Below are 18,562 nucleotides of genomic sequence, written 5' to 3' on the forward strand. Positions count from 1 at the left end.
TAATTTAGTGAGAGTAATTAAAAGGTAAAGGTGGGGAGGAGTAGTAGGAGAATGTGGTGCCTTGCATTTAAAAAAAAATCCAGTTTTAGTTATCTATATTTTATTTGACAATTTTGTGGGGGAGACAAAAAGCAAATCTGTGCTTAGACTTGGACTTTAAATCAGCTCAGTTACCAAGTTTCTCTGGCAGACACAGTCCATACATATTTTTAAAATATTTAAATAGATGTACTGGGATCCTAAAAATCTGCTAGAGCAATTCAGTCCCTAGAACAGAGACTCTGAAGTAGAGCTCATGGAAGAGAGTAAGTTCCACCTACAGAGGAGCATGGATCAGGTCACAGAAGTCAGCTGAAACAGGTGATGTGCAGTTCCTACAGAACCACAGCTTCTGAAGGAAACTGATTTTGGAACTCATTTAACAGGCTCAGCATAGAGCTTTCTGCTGGTGTCCACTCCATTTCTTGTGATCCTTCAGACAATGGCAGAGCAGCAGTGTCTCCTAACCATGGGTTTGCAGCTGTGACAGGTGAGAAGAAGGCAGTGTAGCAAATATTGTCAGGATTGGCATCCTGTTAGAGAAAACAAGCAAATAAACCTCCCAAAAAGTTTAGTTTAATCTACAGTACTGGTTTGATTTGCTGGGACCCCAAAATTCCACTTCTGCAAACAAGTAAGTGTCACCTAGTCACTGGAAGACTAGGAATGGGAAAACCTCTACAGACTAATTAAAGGAGAAACACCTGAATTTTTATAAAACTGGATTATGAAGTCTCTGGGTATCCCCAGTACCCTCTAATTTGACTACACCTGGATGTCACCCTGCCTCTTCACCACCTGTGTATTTCTGGAATAACACATAACCAGACTGCTGTGGTTGGATCCTGGCAGATTTCTGAGGCCACTGCTTTGCACCTCACTGTGGCAGGACATGGACAGTACCTACAGGAGACTCCTGAAATCTCTTTGGAGAAACCATCATCCCACTGCTTCAGAGCAGTGGGGCTTCATTCTGGGTAAGCTGAGACTCTCCTGACCAGCCCCTGAAAAGGCTGTAGATCTGAAGTGACCTGCTTTGTTCTGCTGGTTCAGCTTAGGCACTGCACAAGGCATCAGGCAGAGGACTGGCTGGAGATGCAGCCAGAGGCAGCTCAGAGTCTCAGCAATCCGGGGAGTCCATGGTTAGGTGGACAGGTACAGGGTCAGGATGTAGCAAATCAGGATCAGACTCAGTGAGGAGGGGCTTGGACTCCACTCAGTCATGGCAGGGATGTGGGAATGGGCCAGGGAGGCCAGACAGGGACAGGACGGACCATTAACTGTCCTTCATAAATATCACTTCTTACCTTCCAGGGCAAAGGTGTACTCACTGCTGGAATGTGAATTTCTTGTTCTGAATTCATTGGTTAAATTCAGTCATAACATGAGTCTCATAGCAGCCAAGAGGAGACAGGCTCTCATCCCCTCAGAATACTTATCCCTCATCAAATGATGAAAAGCAAGGTGGCTGCAGTCCTTGTCTGCCTGAGCAGCTGTGACCTTGCAGTACACTAATGTGCTGTGTTTACACCATTAATTTAGCTTTAACTGCCTTGCATTTGACTTGAATTTCCACATTGCTTGTTTGCTTTGTGCTTCTTTGGCTCTCACTGCAGTTCTGTCATTGGAGAAATGAAGTAAAGTGATTAATGACATTTAAATTAATTAAAACAATCAATTAATTTAATTTAATCAATTTAAATTAATTAAGTTGATTAATAAAATGAATTCCAGGGACTCAGATTCTGCTGCTTGCTTTAACTCTGTGTCCTTGGTACCAGGGCACATTGTGCTAGACTGTCTGATGGGTAGCCAGAGGAAGTCCCCTAAGGCAGACATGGGATGTCCTGATCACCAATGCCTGTAGACCCTGTGATGTGCCCCAAGTGCCTTTTTTAGTGTATATTTCTCAATCCCATTCTCCAGTTAAAATAAAAAACAAAGGGATAAGGAGTCTCTAGTTTTACCTTATTTTAATACTAATGTAAATGCCAATACTACCAAAAGATCATTAATGTAGGTTTATTAGTTCCGTGTCTCCTGCTGTGTGGGTGTCATGGGGTCTGTTCACATGAGTCCTCATTTGTTACCAAATTTCTGCTTAGGCTTTATGTGATCCTTTTGGTGTCAACACAGGTCTAAGGATGTTTAGTGAGTTTGAACAGTACACTGCACAGTGGCTTCTGAAGGTAAGGTGAATTGAAAACATTTTGGGATCAGACTTCTCCAGTTCTAAATTAATTTAAAGAATGAAACTTTTCCTCATACTTATATTTAAATGGAGGTGAGGCATGTAACAAAAAGGCTGCTTGATATAAGAGGCTGTAAACTGGTACTGAAAATATTAAGAAGTGAAAATCAGTTACATGCTGGAACTAGTCATTGAATTTGTGCAGAATATAAGGCATTCGTTTGAAGATTTTTCAAACTCCTAATTAGTGTTATTTGTATGTAAACCCTAAATATTCTCTTATTAAGAATTTTTACACAGTAAAGGTATCAGTAGTCGTGTTTCTGAGCAGATGGAAAAGTGATGTTGAAGGCAAGGGAAAGAGGTAAAAAAGATGACATTGTACCTACACCACTGGGTCAAGGAAGTTCTAAAGAGCTGCAAGTACAGGTTACAAATTTGCAGACTAAATATAGATCTAAGCTGTACTCTCTGAAGCACACAGGAATGATGTGTTCAAACATCTGGGTGTTCAAATATCCTGCCAATACATTAACACCCTGGGGCACACAGAGTCTCTCCAATTCATCTCCAAGGCGATGGTTTGAAGAGAGGATGAGTGAAGGCAGAACTTCATTATCCCTTTAGAGACTGCTGTTTTATAATGATACAGCTGGAACTGGAGATCACACACAGAATTTTTGAACCAAGAAGTAATCCCAAGTCTTTCAAATCCCAGTCCAGAATCCTGATCTTTTCTCATATAGGTATTTTTTCCTTGTGTTTAAGTTCTTGGACTCTGCATTCAAGTTGATATCTTATACATGTCAGGGTTTTCAAAGTACAATGTGAATATATTCCAGACAAATTCTTGAAGCATATAGCACAAAACTACAGAATTAAATTATTATTTTTTTCCAGGAGATAAACAGAATTCATATAGCATCACAGGCAAGCTTATAAAACATCAAGGGACTGAATAGCATACAGGAGCTGCCAAAAGCCACAGACAAAGTAAACCTTTAAAAAGGATGGTGTGTCCTGAGAGGTCTGAGTCTGTAAGAGAAACAGCATAACTTCTGACACAGTTTGAGTAGGAATGAAGGGCACTGAAAGGAGGTGGATGTTGTTTCCCCTGAGATCCTTAGAGCAATTAGCGAAAGGAGATGATCAGAAGATGTGTTTACAGATAAAAGACAGTAAGGATGCCTAAGACTTTGAGTGTAGGATTAATTACTTGGATATTAATTTAGGTAACAAGTATGCAGAAGCTAAGGAGGATATATGCTTGTAAAAATACTTCTAAGTGTTTCTGCCTTAAAGAAACACACAAATTGGTGTAATATGAGGCAATTGGGAATGCTGAAATATTAAATGAATTACAGTACCCGTATTTTTCAATTACCTTTAATGCTCAGTTTCCACTCCTAAGCTGATCCAATTCTCTTTCATTTGTGTGTAAAGACAGACCAAACACCTCATGTTTTGTCAGAGTTATTTGATAAACACAAACTTGACCTCTGTGTTTGTACTGCAGTGATGTGTATATTGGTTAAATATACAGAGGGGAAAGAAACAGTGAATGCTTTTGTTTAATCCAGTCCCTGAAATTAAGATATAAATGAAGAAGAACTGAGACATCTGGAAAGAGGTGAGGTAATGACAGGGCATGAGCCATGGTGTCTGCAGCAGCAGTGCAAAAGATTTTTGGTGGGAGCAAATGGGGGGCTGCCAAAGATGCCTTTTGTGAGCTGAGCCAATCAGCTCTTGGGAAGGAAAGTAGAAAAGAACTCGGAATAATAGCCATGATGAAAACTATGGAGCTGGATAATGAAGTCTCATGCTATGTCTAAAGTGAAGGTGGTATATAGACACTTTGGATCCAAACATCATGTTTGAAGCAGAGGCAACACTTGATAAGTGTTATTGCTTCTACAGCTTTCTTGTTATGCAAATATTATTCTCAAAACCTCTTTTGTGTACAACTTATAATTCCAGATGAAAGAATTCTTTTTGTCTTAAGAGCTTTCATGCTACTTCTATTCTTTTTGTTCTGCTCTTACTGTTCCTGAACTGACTTGTGCAGCCACCATAACCTGCTCACCAATGTGCTATTGTGTTTTGATTCCTTCTATCAGTGAAATGCTTTTGCTCTGGAAGTGGATCATTTACCAGTAATGCCAAATTCTTCCTGCCTTAACTCCCTTGCTTTCAAAAGGAAGCCAGCTTTGACACCATTATTATGTAGCATTTTCTTATGTTTTATCTGCATTCCAAATAATTGCTTCTTGTGGAGTGTAATTTAGTCCTAGTTGATGAAAAATCTCTGTATGCATTTAGATTCACAGGGAACAAACCTGTGGGAAATCAGGGAACCTGATTACTGACCAAGATGTGCTTTGAATTGCAAGGGCTAGTCATTGATAGGACTAGGTTTTGCATAGCTGTTAAGTAGCAAGGCACCAACTACAAACTCAAAGTGGCTTAAGGAGTTCCTGCTCCCTTGTTGGTGCTCTCGTGCAGCACTGTTGTCCCTTTTCTGTGCCAGTACAGCTACTTGTGGTGTTACACCACTGTGTTCTGGATTCAGCCCCTCTTTACCAAAAAAAGGATAAAGGTTTATTTTTAAGTTTATTTTATTTTTTACTCCAAAACTGTGTTTGTGCTGTGGTTTCCAAGACAGCTCTATAAACAGAATTGAAAAGAAGAATAGGCGCCCTTTTAGCTTTTCCCACCATCAAAGTTTCAGTTTAAGCATATCCTGACAAGGATAAGAGTCTATTGTGGAATTTATATGCCTTACTAAAGCTTTTGTAGTTTCAAATGTTGCATTGCCTTGAGGTATCTAATGAGCTATGACACAAGATTGATTTCTGTGAAAATAGCATTGGCTGTTAAATGTTCATACAACATTATCACATACTGCTTCTTCTATGAAATCCGACACAGAAAATATTTAAAGTGAGATTGTTGTTAGGAGACTAGCAGGAGACACAATGCTTCTTCAAGAAAATTAACATAATGCTGTGTAATTTTTTATATGAAGGTATTTCATCTCAACCTATGCTTTAACTCATGAATACAGGGCTGGACACTGTCTTCCTGTGAAGGATAAAGGGATCAAGACTGAGCATCAAACCTTAAGCATTTCCCTACAGAGAAATGAAGTCCTGGTAACAGTAAACTTTGTTCCCATGCACAACAAAATACAGAGATGCAGCAGAGCTTCTGCATCTTTAAGGTCTTCCTCTAGCAAGTGCCCTACTTTTCATGTGAAGGGTGTTCTGTTGTGCAGAAAGGAATTAAAACTAAGGGTAGGTAGGTATGGGTTCATTGGATGGAGGGGTGGAGGAGTAGGGAATGAAGGATTGTGCCGCTTTACCCCAGGTTCAAGCAGACAGAAAGCTTACAGGTGTCAGTGCAGAAGATCATCAGGCACTGTAGACTGGGGCACTTCCTCCCCCAACACCATATTTGTGTGTGGAATTAACAAGACGCATCAGGACAACCAAACAAACATAATCTGTGACCTACTCCCTTTAACTGGTACTTTGGTGTGATGAGCTCATTAAGAGTAAATCTGCTAACACTTGTTTTGTGTTGGCAGGAGTGTGTGGGGGCATGCTGTCATCTCAACAGGAGATCAAGGGATATCCAGCTCTGATATGACCCATTATTACTAAATAGCACATTTGTGTAGTTACTTGCATTTCATGAAAATGCTTGATGCACATCAAAGGAAACCTTTTGAACCCAAAGCTCATTAATTTTTTTAGTTCATCAAATTTTCAGGCAGGCTTCTGTACAGCCCAGTTCTCAGCACTCTCTTGACAACTGTCTAATGATTATGGATGTTATTTGCACTCCTCTTTTGGGGCAAAGGCCCAAATCTTGATGCCTGTCTTTCTCCCTTGACATTAACTAAATTTGCAGCAATTAGATCCCAACCTTTTGAAGCACTGAGAGCCCTTAACTCTGCTGATTATGGAAGACTTGGCATTCTGACCAGAAAGGCCACTATGCCAGTGGAAATAAGCAGAAGATCTTGGCATAAAACCGCTTTCATGTACTCATTTTCCCAGATGTCTGTGTACAGCTTCTGTTCCTAAATGAAAACTGTTTAATATGATTCCTTTGACTTTGAAGCAGATTAACAGTAACATTTATATTTTGTTCGGGAATTTACTTTAATGATGGGCATAGGGTTGTTTTGTGGTTTTTTTTTTGTTTTGTTTTGTTATTTTTGTTGTTTTCTTTTATCATGGTCTTAGTACAGATAATTGGTCAGCTTCTGCAGGTGGATACGTGCTTGCAAATAGCTCAGGTGTTTTGTACCTGCACTTAGATAAGCCTGTGTTTTCTGTTTCCAGCCTCAGCAATGCCCAGTGATTTCACCACCAAGCAGTAATCAAATGGTAGCAAAGTTTGATGGAGTTACATACGAGCATTTGCATGGTTTATTTTTGGCGGCAGTTCTGTGATAGACACATTAGTGGCACAGACTAAGGGGAGAGATGGTTGTAAAACCCTTTTTAGACCAGGAATTTCAGAGCCTTGACATGAAGAATTACAAACTGTAGGTGCACTGGCAAGCTGGAACAAGCAGTAAGCCATTGCCATTCTTGAATTTAACAAAGCTGTGTATGGTGTAAAGAGGAATTTTATGCTATGGCTGTAATCAGTAGGGTTCCACAGAAATCTGTATTACAGCTTGGGTAAAAACAGTGTGGTAACTGATCCTTGGTTATTCACCTTGTTACTCCTCATGAGATCCATCTAGTGCTCTTAAATGTGCAGTGGATTTACCCTTGCCAGCCCTGTTCAGTCACTTGACCAAAAGGTTCTAGTTAGAGAGAAAGTCTACTTGGGAAAATTAAAAATTCTATATGCTGTATTTTAAATATTCTAAGTATTTTTAAAAGACTAGCATTTATGGTGAGAAAGGACAAAGAATTTAGGCAGTAGGAGATGCTTTCTATTTGTAAGAAAAATGGAAAGCAAAGCAATGGAAAAATGACTGTGAAATCTATAGGAATGGAAACTAGCTACTTCTGCTTTGAATTAGGTATCTTTTTTGGATCCCTTCCAGACCTATTTTCTATCATTATTATAATTTCATCTACTACATGACACAGCCCAGGAGATTTCAGCAAGTCCAAAACTGCTGAAAGAACGAGAGGATTCAGCCTCTCAGAGTAGTCACTGCACTGGCACTCTTCTGTCCCTAAGAGCAAGCACACATTCATATCGAGTAATGACCCATATAATTTGTGGCTGAATTTGTTGCTGGGTATGCTGTCAGGACTGCCTCTTGAGCAAGCCAGAGCAAATTCCCAGGGCACACCTCTCCAGGATGCACTTGGATGTTGTTCACATCAGCTCCAGGCTCTGCCTAGTTGAGCAGCTTCCATCGAATCCATCTGCTCTCAGAGAGGTGTTACATGGCTGATGGCCAGCAGGCCAGATGACACTGGGTCCTTTCCTAGAAGAATCAGCATCAGCTTCTACAATGATGGGCAGTATTTCTAAGCTCTCTGAGCACAGGTTTAAGCAGCCTCAAAGACAGTAGAAATGCAAAATGTCAGGTTTGGGGAGTTCCCTGGAACAGGTCAGGTTTGGTACCTTCAAGTTTTACATTTATTGGTATTAAGACAATTTGCCTACATTCACATTTTCTATATGTTAAAGAACAAATCTGTATGGGGAAGAGATCCCTCTTAGTGACTTGGAGATTATTCAGTCAATATTTGATTCAGTGTTTGTTAACCATGACAGACTGACTTTCACTGCCTCCTCAAATGTTCTCCAGCAAAACGTGGAAATTCTTTCAGTTGCTGTTTCTGAAGTAAAAATCGAATTGGGTCAAAGAGCTTTGTGTTTTTACCTAAAATGAAAAGAAACAGAAAATACATTTTCTATCTCTGCAGTTCAGCTTGCTCTATCTGACACCTGGTATAGGACCTTATGCCAGTCTGTTTTGGCAAGTTTCAAGTTCAATAAACACATCCTTAACACACCATTTGGTCTAGACTAGATACAGACTCAGTTAACACTCTCTTCTCCATCCATGGCATACAATATAATTTCTAAAGAGACATTCAAAGTCCTAAAGACCACTGATACAGCCTTTTATTTTGACATTAAAATTGTGCCTGGAGGGAGAGGATAATTGTTCAATCTGAGGCTGCAAATGAGATTTCTGTAATGAAATAAAGGGGATAACTTAGTCGAAATGAAACTAAATGTATGTACATCAGAGAATTTATAAATAAATCTTCCTGTATAGAGAATAGATCAAAGCAATCATAACAATACTAACAAAACCTTTATCCTTAAGATTTCTATCTTGTTATTAACATGTTAATCACTCTCTTAATTAGAATTCTACTTAATGATGGATTTTTCAGTCCTTATACCTGAGTGTTCTCAGTAGTTTTGAAATATTCAATTAAATTTGTTTTCATTCTTTTACTTGCTGGAAAAAGAAAGCTGGTTTGAAATATTTTTAATGCTGTGAATTGCCAAAAGGGATGGAGAATTGAGAGATAACATCAAATGCTCCCTGGATTTAACCTCTAAAATTAACAGCAACCATTTATGACTGTGTGTGTGGTATTGAAAACACGATCCAAGGGAGCAGTGTCAGTGTGACAGACAGAGTAATGACTAAATGAAGAAGAGCCTTTCTTCTACTCCTTTTCCAAAGTGGACCTGCCAGTCTCACACTGTTCCCCTGCAGCTGCAGCCTCCTGTCGAATCCCAGATTAGGGTTGGAGAGGAGTAGCTCCTGAGCATGCTTTGTGCCCTGATGGGCTGTTAGTTCTCATCAGATAGGTGGGTTGCCTCTTGTGTGCTCCCTCTTCATTACGTGCCCTGTTGTGATCCCGAGAGCCTGGGTAACACGAGACAGACACTGATTTTGTAGGGTCAGTCCTGTTACAGATGGGTAGAGCCACAGCATCCCGTTTTGAAAGCATTATAATCCTCTAGCAGATTCTGTTTCTATTGAGGTCGGTTCTGTGATACCACAGGCGGCAGGGTCACTGTGATCAGTTTTCTTTCTGCTGACCGCTGATGGGAGCAGTCAGGGGTCAAGTGTGCTGAGGAAGCACAACGAGCAAAGCCCTTACGGGGACTGCGGTCATTCACTGAGCACCGCACGCCACGGATGCCAACCTCCACTATTCAAGCTAAAAAAGTGTTGTGTTGGATTTGTCAGCATGTTATCAGTTCTGGCAAGTCATCTGTGTGAGGTAATGACATACACTGAATTTGCTGTAATTATTGTTCATCTTTTTTAGCCCAGTCACCACAGGCCTGCAAAACCCTTACCATGAAGTGACACCTCTAATCAACCTTCTGCAGCCCCTTTCTTCTTGCTGACTTGTGACTCTTGCATGGTAGTGTGAGGCTGCTGAACCTATGGTTTCTAGGGATCTAATAGAGGCGAGTTCTGCAGAGATAGGGTATTTTATTAGATCCGTGACGGGTTGGTAAGAGCAGACACGCTTTCTGAATTCCCAGTCCCTTCCTCAGATGGTTAAAAATGTATCTATCTTCTGCACCCAGGAGGCACTCACCTCTTTTCCTGGCAAGTGCTCTTAACAAGTTACCTAAACTCCGTCTTTGTTGTAGAGTTTTTCCTTTATTTTTCAGTGAAGGTATCATTGTCTGCCACTGACAGGCTCTTTTCAACTGACATTCCAGTGACTTTCAGCCATCTGTTCCATACCTTTCTGCTTTAGACTGAGTTTGCACTTGAATTTTTACATTTTCATACATTCATACATGTGAAAAAAGCACAGTTTATCTTTTTCTTTTCTCTCACTTAAAAAATTCAAATTATAAAATTCACTTAGACAAAAGAAAGTTTGTCCAAAGAAAATGGTAGACCTCTGGGCTTGTTCCTCCTCGGCCCAAAATAGCACTATAGAAAAACCAAAAGCACATGTACTTTAAAAGCCATCCACACTTTAAAGTTTATCTGTGAGTCTTTTGAAAATCTTTGGTTTTCCCTTCTTTTTCCAAATTGTTACTACAGAACAATCAAATGTCTGTCTATTTATATATTTTATCTCTTAGCATTTTCACCCCAATTGAGCTGATCCACAAAAAGGGCTTGAATGAAAACTCCTAGTTCTTTTTCTTTACAAGTTTGTAAATAATTTTGGTAGTTGTCGGTTTAAAACTGGATTGCCTTTGATGACTTAAGCTAAATTTACCTCTGAAATCTAAATTTTTCCATTTGTTCACAGGAACGCACTTTGGTTGGCAAGGAAAGGTCTTTTTATTAATTCTGTCCTGAAGTGCGAACACCTTGGGAACTCACAAATAAAAAACCTTCAAGTGGCCCAGCAGAAGCCTGGGAGCTGCTTTTTTATAGCATTGTTTTAGTCTTCAGATGCTAAGAGAAGTTTGTGACAAAAGCAATAGTATTATGACTAATAAGGAGACTCAAGAATGCCTCAGATACTGTTATCTTCTAATCAATCTCACTGAGGCTTTAGTACTACTCAGAATAGAAAATGACCAGTTGAACATCAAGAGCATAATACTGGTTTTCAGAAACAGTGGAAGTGATCACTAGTAGGAAAAGGCATCTGGCAGCATGTTATTCATAAATCTGGCTTATGATGAAAACTCAGTAGGCTACAATCATATTATTCCTTATCTTTTGGGCTCCCTGAGTTGGCTGGTGATATTTCTTAAGAAGCTCAAGCTGTTATTTCCATTCTGCTTCTTGCAGCCTGAAAAGCATTTGGAGTGCAAACTAAGAAGTAGTAGAAAGGAGACTGTGGGTTGCTGGGCACAGATGGCATTGGTAATAAAGCAAAGCAGCTGTCAATATTGTCTCAGAATAAGTTATTAATGATTAGCACTCCAGTTTGATATGTTGACAAGACCAAGCTTGCAGTTTGGAGTGTGCTAATTTGTGTGCCAGACCAATATGGCTGAAAGCAGAGAAGAGGGATGAGCCTCTAACGCTTTCTGGCTGCTGACACTCACTGCTTTTTCCAGTAGGAGCTGCAGTCATTTGCTGCAATGCCTCATTATATGAGCTCATGAGTATTTGACAATGGTAAAAAAACCCCTCAGAAATAGACAGTAGAACAATGTATTTCAGTTGGAACAAGCAACTCCTGAAGCATTTTGAACCTTGCCCTCTGCTCATGCTGAGATCAGCATCCATCTGTAAGCTTGTTGTTTAAACAAGTCAGAAAAGAGTCTTCTGTCACATAATATGGGTTCTGTAAATAGCCTTTTATTCTTTTGAAGTACCAAGTGTGGGCTCTTTCCAGAAGCAGGATATTGAACTAGGTGGACTGCTAGTGAGGCACAGCTTAACTCTCCCTCATGACTTCATTTATTGATTGAATGAGGATGGCTTTTTATTTGCATCCTTCTCACTCGACAATGATATGTATGTTCTGCACTGGAAACATGTTTACTGCAAAATATTTACTGCAACTGGTCTTATTATCTTGAATTCTGGCCTCCCTGAGTGGTAAAAAATGATATTGTACTGTGCATGGCTACAGACTGAATGTCTCAAAGGGGTGCTGTGAAAACAAATGCCTCCATTGCATGTCCGTGATGAGCACCTGCCAGACTGTGTTAAAAATAAGGAAGTGACAGTGAGGTGACTATATCATATATCCATCTGAAAAACTGTGAAATAAATGAAAGTGATAAGAGAAAATACATAATCTTTCAAAAAAGGGAGACAAAATATATATTTTAAAATTTTTAACCAAGTAACTTTAATTGAAATGCATCATGATGTGTCTTCTTCACATTTTTGCATTTCTTTCTCTAAAAAGTATCAAAGGAAAAACCCAGCTATCTTGGAGTAAAAAATTTTACTCATATATATTTCTTTAATAATATTAAAGTGCATGTGCAAGGCTTTACAATATTAAGTTTACTTCTGAAAGGGTGGTTAAGAAAATCTTATATTAAAACAAATTTCTTGCAGTGCTAAATCAAATGCTGACAAAAAGTCCAATTATATTACAGTAATTCATCTGCCCTTAGGCAACCAACCTAGTAAAACTGGAAGGAAGCAGAAATTCTGTGTAATAAATTCTGTCTTCTCAAAACAACTACATATTTCTGTTCAAAAATCTTTACATCATAGTGTTATAGCTTTTCAGTGAGGATGTCTGAGACTTCCTGGTCAAAAATTCCCTCTCTGGTTATTGAGATTTTAATTGCAGTTCTCCATTCTTAGCTCATAGAAATGGTTACCAATAGACATTTATAGATTTTAGAAAGCCATTGATTATGTTCAGACTGTTAGGTCCTGGAGACTGTTCCCTTCTAGGAATTCAGCTGGTGAATGTAGCTTCTAAGAGCTGTTACAAATAGACCTGGAAGAGAGGGCTGCCGTATTTTTTCTCTTGGGAGCATCTTTTAGTTGGGACTTCAGTGCTGCCTCTGCCCATGCCACACCAGATCTGTGCAGCAACAATGACTCTGCCTTAATCTGCCACCTCTGCAAGTCTGACCTGCACCTGCTGGTTTGGCTTCCTGGCTTGGCCTTGGGTCTGCCTGGCTGCAGATTTGCTCGGTGCTCACTGTGCTGTGTCTGACCCTGATCACTCTTGATCATTGTCTCTCCAGAGCAGAAATCCCTGCTCTGCATCCTGCCCCCTTGGTGCTCAGGACACTGCTCCCACAGACTTCATTGTCACACTTGTCTGCTGGCTCACCTTTCCTTGTGCAGCATCTGATTCTTGCTGCTCACTGAAAAGTCTTGGGCACTGAAAGCCATCCAGGTCAGTCAGTTTAGGAATGTTATGTTTGAAAAAATCTTGCCTTTGTTGTAGATGATAAACATGATGCCCTGTCACTCAAATATCAGGATGGAATATCAGAATGGAACTCAATTCCTCAGTTTTCCCATCAGCATGTACAGTATCACCTGCATCTGGACATGGACCCAGATGGGTGTCTTAAACCTGTGATTTAAAACCAAGGCATGTGTATACTAGTAGTCAGGGATTTTCACTCCTTGTCTTGTCTTTTGAGGGTGTTTTGCACATTTCTGTTGCCACTCTGTGTAGAAAGATCAGGGATTGAGAGGCTGGATAAGATGATTGATTTGAGAAGAGTATTACCCTCCTTGTAAATGGCTAATTCTGATTTATTGCTCTGAGAAAGTTTATTCTTCTGTATAAGCAGTTGTTTCATTTCATCTGCAGAGCTTCTATGATGGTATGTAATGCACTGAAGGAAGTGGGTACATTCTGGGCGTCCTTTGAAATGGGGAAAAGGTGGACATACTTTGTTGTGGATATGAGAAAAGTGTTGTAGGATCTTGCATTTCTTGCTTAGGCACAGTCTGACACTCTTTTATGTGTGAAGGTGCACAGAAATTTGTTTCTGAGCGTTCTGAAAAGGAAGATAGAATTTGAAGAAGGGATTCATGTTATGACCTCAATCCAGGATAGTTTATAGTTTGACTTTCTACACATCTTCCTGGAGCTGACTGTATAGGGCTTATGCTGTGATTCTGTTCACCTAACAAGAAGTTTCTTCACAGAAGTATTCTATTTAATAGAACATGGCTTTGGTGGGTAGAGTTTGTCTTTAGGTTGGTGTGTGCATTGTGCACTTCTCTGCGCAAGTGCACTTCTGTCTTCAGAATATTCTATTTGATGATTCTCTGATTCTGTTTACTTCCAACATAGCCCTGTCTGTGGTCTTATTTATTTTTGATTCTTAAACATCTTGTGTGGTCGTTTTGCAACTGTTTCTAAGAATATTGCACTACCTCCTTCCACACAGAGAGAATAACTTTGACCTTACTTTGGTTGTTTACTCCTGAGAACATTAACTCAGAGAAGGTCTGGTTAGTTAGAATGGATAGACAGTTCTGTGTACCTTAAAACTTTAAAAATGGACATTTTCTGTAAAAATAGAAAAAATACAGTATAACAGTAATATATATACCTACACAGATTACATAGAAAAGTACCACCAAAAGGTGCTGAATTAAAAAACTCAGAGAGGTTCTGTCTCTGGTATGATAATGGTTCTGATGATTTGGGGAATACATATTTCAAGTTAGATAACTTTTAACACACAGATACAATAAAATTCAAGGTGCTTTTGATGAAACATTAGAACCACAGAAATGTTCTTTGGAAAAAACATGTATTTTCACTTAGTAACTTAGATGGCTGGATAACAGTTAGATTTGGAAAATTGTTCCTGAGTACAGGTGAATTTTGTGGGCAACAGGAAAAAGGAAATCATGTTCAAGCCTTATTGGTGCTTGTTTCTGACCAAAAGGTTCATTCATTTTGAAACGTAGTGATTTCCTAAAGCATCAGTTTATTTTCTACATTATTGTATTGGAGACGTTCTACACTGTGGAAAAGATATAAGAGACAAACACCTTCAGTGTCATGGCTTTGTAACGAGGGAATTAACCAGAGCTAAACAGGACAACTTGATGGAGATCTGTTAAAAAATTAATCATTAAGCAAAATGTGAACAAATGACTAAAATTATATCTTTATCAGCTCAGAGAATCTTAGTTTTTATTTCTTCAAAAATTTTTGAAGATTCTCAGGGCAATATGGAATTATAAATTTAATTTTAAAATTCTTACTAAATTCTGTGGTGTGGGAAAACTGTGTTTTCAATGGAGGCCAGATAGTGACAAGATTCTTCCTGTTATAGTGGATGGATATCTGGCCCCTGGAGCTTCCTTTCAGCCTTGTTTTCCTATTATTATCATCTCTTAAATCCTACTGAATGTCTCAATTTTCATCCTAATTCCATATTCATATCATTAGATGCTCTTTATCATTAATGAGTTTATTTATTTCAATATTGACATTGATTGCACTCTTAATTATGTATTACCTGTTGATGTAGGATTGAATCAAATTCTGAGAGTAAAATGAAATAATTTGGCAAATAAATGTGGGAGAGGCACCTGAAATTGGGAGAGGCTAGACATGTAACGTTGTTCATAACACTTGCAAATTCAACGTGTTATGAAGCCACTTCTAGAAGTTACATCAGCTAAAATTTTTCAGGACAAGTCTCCTGGATTTTTAAATTTGCTTTAGTTGTTCTACTCTAGCTGTAGGAGTTCAATATAATTATTCATCTCCTATCTGATCATTAGATTTTTTTTATAAGTTCAGGCCATTCTGTTGCAATCCATCAATGTGACTCTCCAGCATTTGATACTTCCTTTGGTTTTATTCTGCCCTATTTTTTCCTGAATACATCCTTTTCTACTGTATGCATAGCACCAAAATACCATAGGAATTGCCTGCCAGCATTCAGTCATTTTTTGAATGCACTCACTTTTCACATGCTCATCTACTTGCATGGCTTTCAGGGAGTATCCTAAAGATTCACATCATGGAGGAACGGGGTATTACATGCAAAACCCATTACATGTAAAAGCTTTAGAAGAAAATTAATGTTATATTTGTTAATGCAAGTCTTTGATCCAGAAGTATGTAAGTATTTATCCAGTCTGGGAATAAAGACCTCATGAAGCTTATCAGAAGAATTAGATAGTCAGCAGTCCAATAAGTCCCAGCTTAACCCCTTGAACGTGTGAATAACCCCAAATTCAAATTTCCTCATTTGTAGCTATAGCAAATACTAAAAGACTCACAGAAAACTACTGGGCCCAATTTAAAGAGCTCGAAAGATCTGCAGTTATTGATTACACAAATGTTTTTTTAACAGATTCAATAATGCTGTGACTTCATGGTCACTGCTTTCTGTTAGCAAGAGGTGTTTGGTAGTAGAGCAGTCATTTCCATGGTTTTTTTTAGATTTATCTGTGAAGAGGCCCAACAATACAAAAGGCAGAACATAGAAATACAATTCACTGTTGCAATAAATGGAGGAAAGAAGCCCATATCTTCATGTCTCATTGACTTCAGTGTCACATTGCCCTTGTCGTTGTCTCACTGAGGGAGCTGTGTACAAAATGGAGAAAAACAATTTACCAGGGTCTTAGTTGAGGAAGAGGAGTCAGAGGTAGAAAAGGTGGAGAACCCAAGTTTCTTAGGCTTGGGTCATTAGCGAAGTTTCATTTTGTATTGTGCAGATTTACAAATGATGTGTGCTGTTTCTAAGTGTGCAAGATATTGTCCTGCTAATAACTGCTGAAGATGATTTGCCTAAACGAGAAATGTCAGAGACCTCAGCACTCAACAATACCTTAAAATACACTCCTGGTTCCCTATAAACACATAGCATATTTGTGGCTGTGGCTGTTCTCTGCTGATGTGGGTTCATTGAGACACGAGCCCATGTGGAGGATGGCTGTAGCTCCTTGCAGCCCTGCACAGAGCAGTCCTGCACCGCACTGAGAAGGGAGGCTCCAGGGGCCCAGCTAATACCTGGCTGCAGTCACCTTACACATTGTGACTGGCCCGAAATGCAGGAGAGACAGGGCTTCATCGAGTAGATGGACTATGGGAGAAATTTCATAGTGCTCCCCAGAGGACCCAATAACAGCATGTGGAATTACTGAGAAGTATTGACCTATCTTTTATGAATGGCCTAATTTTCACTTATTTTTTCCCCTCAGGAACTGACAGGTGCAGTAACAAAAAGTACACAATAAATGAGACAGACAGGGTGCTGAGGCTGTTGTTTTTTCTTGAGACTATAGCTGCTATTCCTTGAGTTAATTAATTAGCAGGAAAAGGCCATTGTGACACTGTTCTGAAACCAGAACTCATAATCTGTTAGAAAAAATTTATTTTCTGAGCCTTCGTGACCGTAGTAAGTATTTGGTTCAATTTGCTTGATTCTGATGCACATATAAGTCTATTCTTTATTTGATTATTTATGGGGTTATATAATGAAACAAAGTGTCATATTACTAGAATCTTATAAATAATGTATGGAAGGATTACACAAAGTGATAAAATCACAGTGATTTTTCCTGCAACTTCATAAAGCTCATGCAATTGCCAAGAGGTAAGAGAACATAAGCTGTGCTACACATGGTGGACTGTACTAGCATGTATTTATCTTTACAATACTCCTGTAAATTAATTCAATATTTATGTACATATTTATAGACCAATAAAAGAGAAAATCAGAAGTGAACAATGAAGTCAATAGACAAGCCAGGGACATTGGCTTCCTGTGTGAAGCCTTTAACTTTCTTATGTAACTAGGCAAATCAGGTTAGTTACTGAATAATTAGTGAAAAGTTTTATTATTTTTAATTGAATTATAGTCTAATTAATGTAACCTAGAGTGGAAATTTTATCTTAATATCAAATAAACTCTAACTCCACTGCTGAGTTTAAGATGACCAGTACTTGGGGGTTTAATAGATTAGAATAATCCTCTTTTGCTTCACCTGATCTTCTTTTAAGTCCATAGAAACTTAGTTTCTCCAGGGACACTAGTAGTCCCTTAGCTGGGAGGCAGACCACATTTGTTCTTCATACTAATTTTTGAGAGCTTTTTTTATTAGTTACATTTCCTGCAAGATCTCTGTTAATTATCTCTTGAGGTAATGATTTGGCAAAGGTTAATGATTTGCCTCACATAGGAAAATTTGCAATTTAGTTCTACTTTTAAATGAAGGTGTTGATTCCTGTGGGCAAAAAACCTTTATGTCTCAACTGAACTTTAAATGGGATATTGTGAAGACTGAGAGTTCTGCACTGCATTTGAAATATTTGAAACCTTAACACAAGTTTTCTATGTTACACAATACTGTATGTAGCACTGGGTGGGACAGAGACAGTCTTAATGTCTACCATTATACTGCGAGATAGTTATGAATACATCTTTGATATGTGCCTTGCATAAAAAACTCTCAAAGCTAGAGGAATTTAAAGAAATTCCTATAGAAAGAAAGGAGAACATAAAAAAAAAGAAAAAGAAAGGAGAATATAAAAAAGTAAAAAAAAAAGTAATTAAGAAATCCCCAAAGGAATAAAAAGAAACAAAAATTATTTACTTTTTATCAGTTGCATGGCCCACAGAATTCCACTTGCTATTCATCGATGTAGTCACTTCTCAATTCCTCCTGTTACGTTCTGGTTTCCAGTATTTCAGGGGAAATTTTCATTAAAGAAATCTTTATTATAAATAATGATGAAGAAACAGCACATCACCTTCTGTGGTAGCAAACCATCAGTTTTTGTACAAAACTTCATTTAGATCTGAGCTACTTAAGACTTCTTTAGCATAATATCTGAGCACTAAATAGAGTATTGCATTCTTGGTTCCAGGAGAGTGATCAGAAAGAGCATATTTTACATGATGAAATGAGTCACCCAGATTTCCTTTCCCTCATCTTCTGTGGCAAATATCCTGATTCTTCTCTGCCTTATTGATTTG

The sequence above is a fragment of the Ammospiza nelsoni genome, chromosome 6, assembly GCF_027579445.1.
Source record: "Ammospiza nelsoni isolate bAmmNel1 chromosome 6, bAmmNel1.pri, whole genome shotgun sequence".
In the NCBI taxonomy this organism is placed as follows: domain Eukaryota; kingdom Metazoa; phylum Chordata; class Aves; order Passeriformes; family Passerellidae; genus Ammospiza; species Ammospiza nelsoni.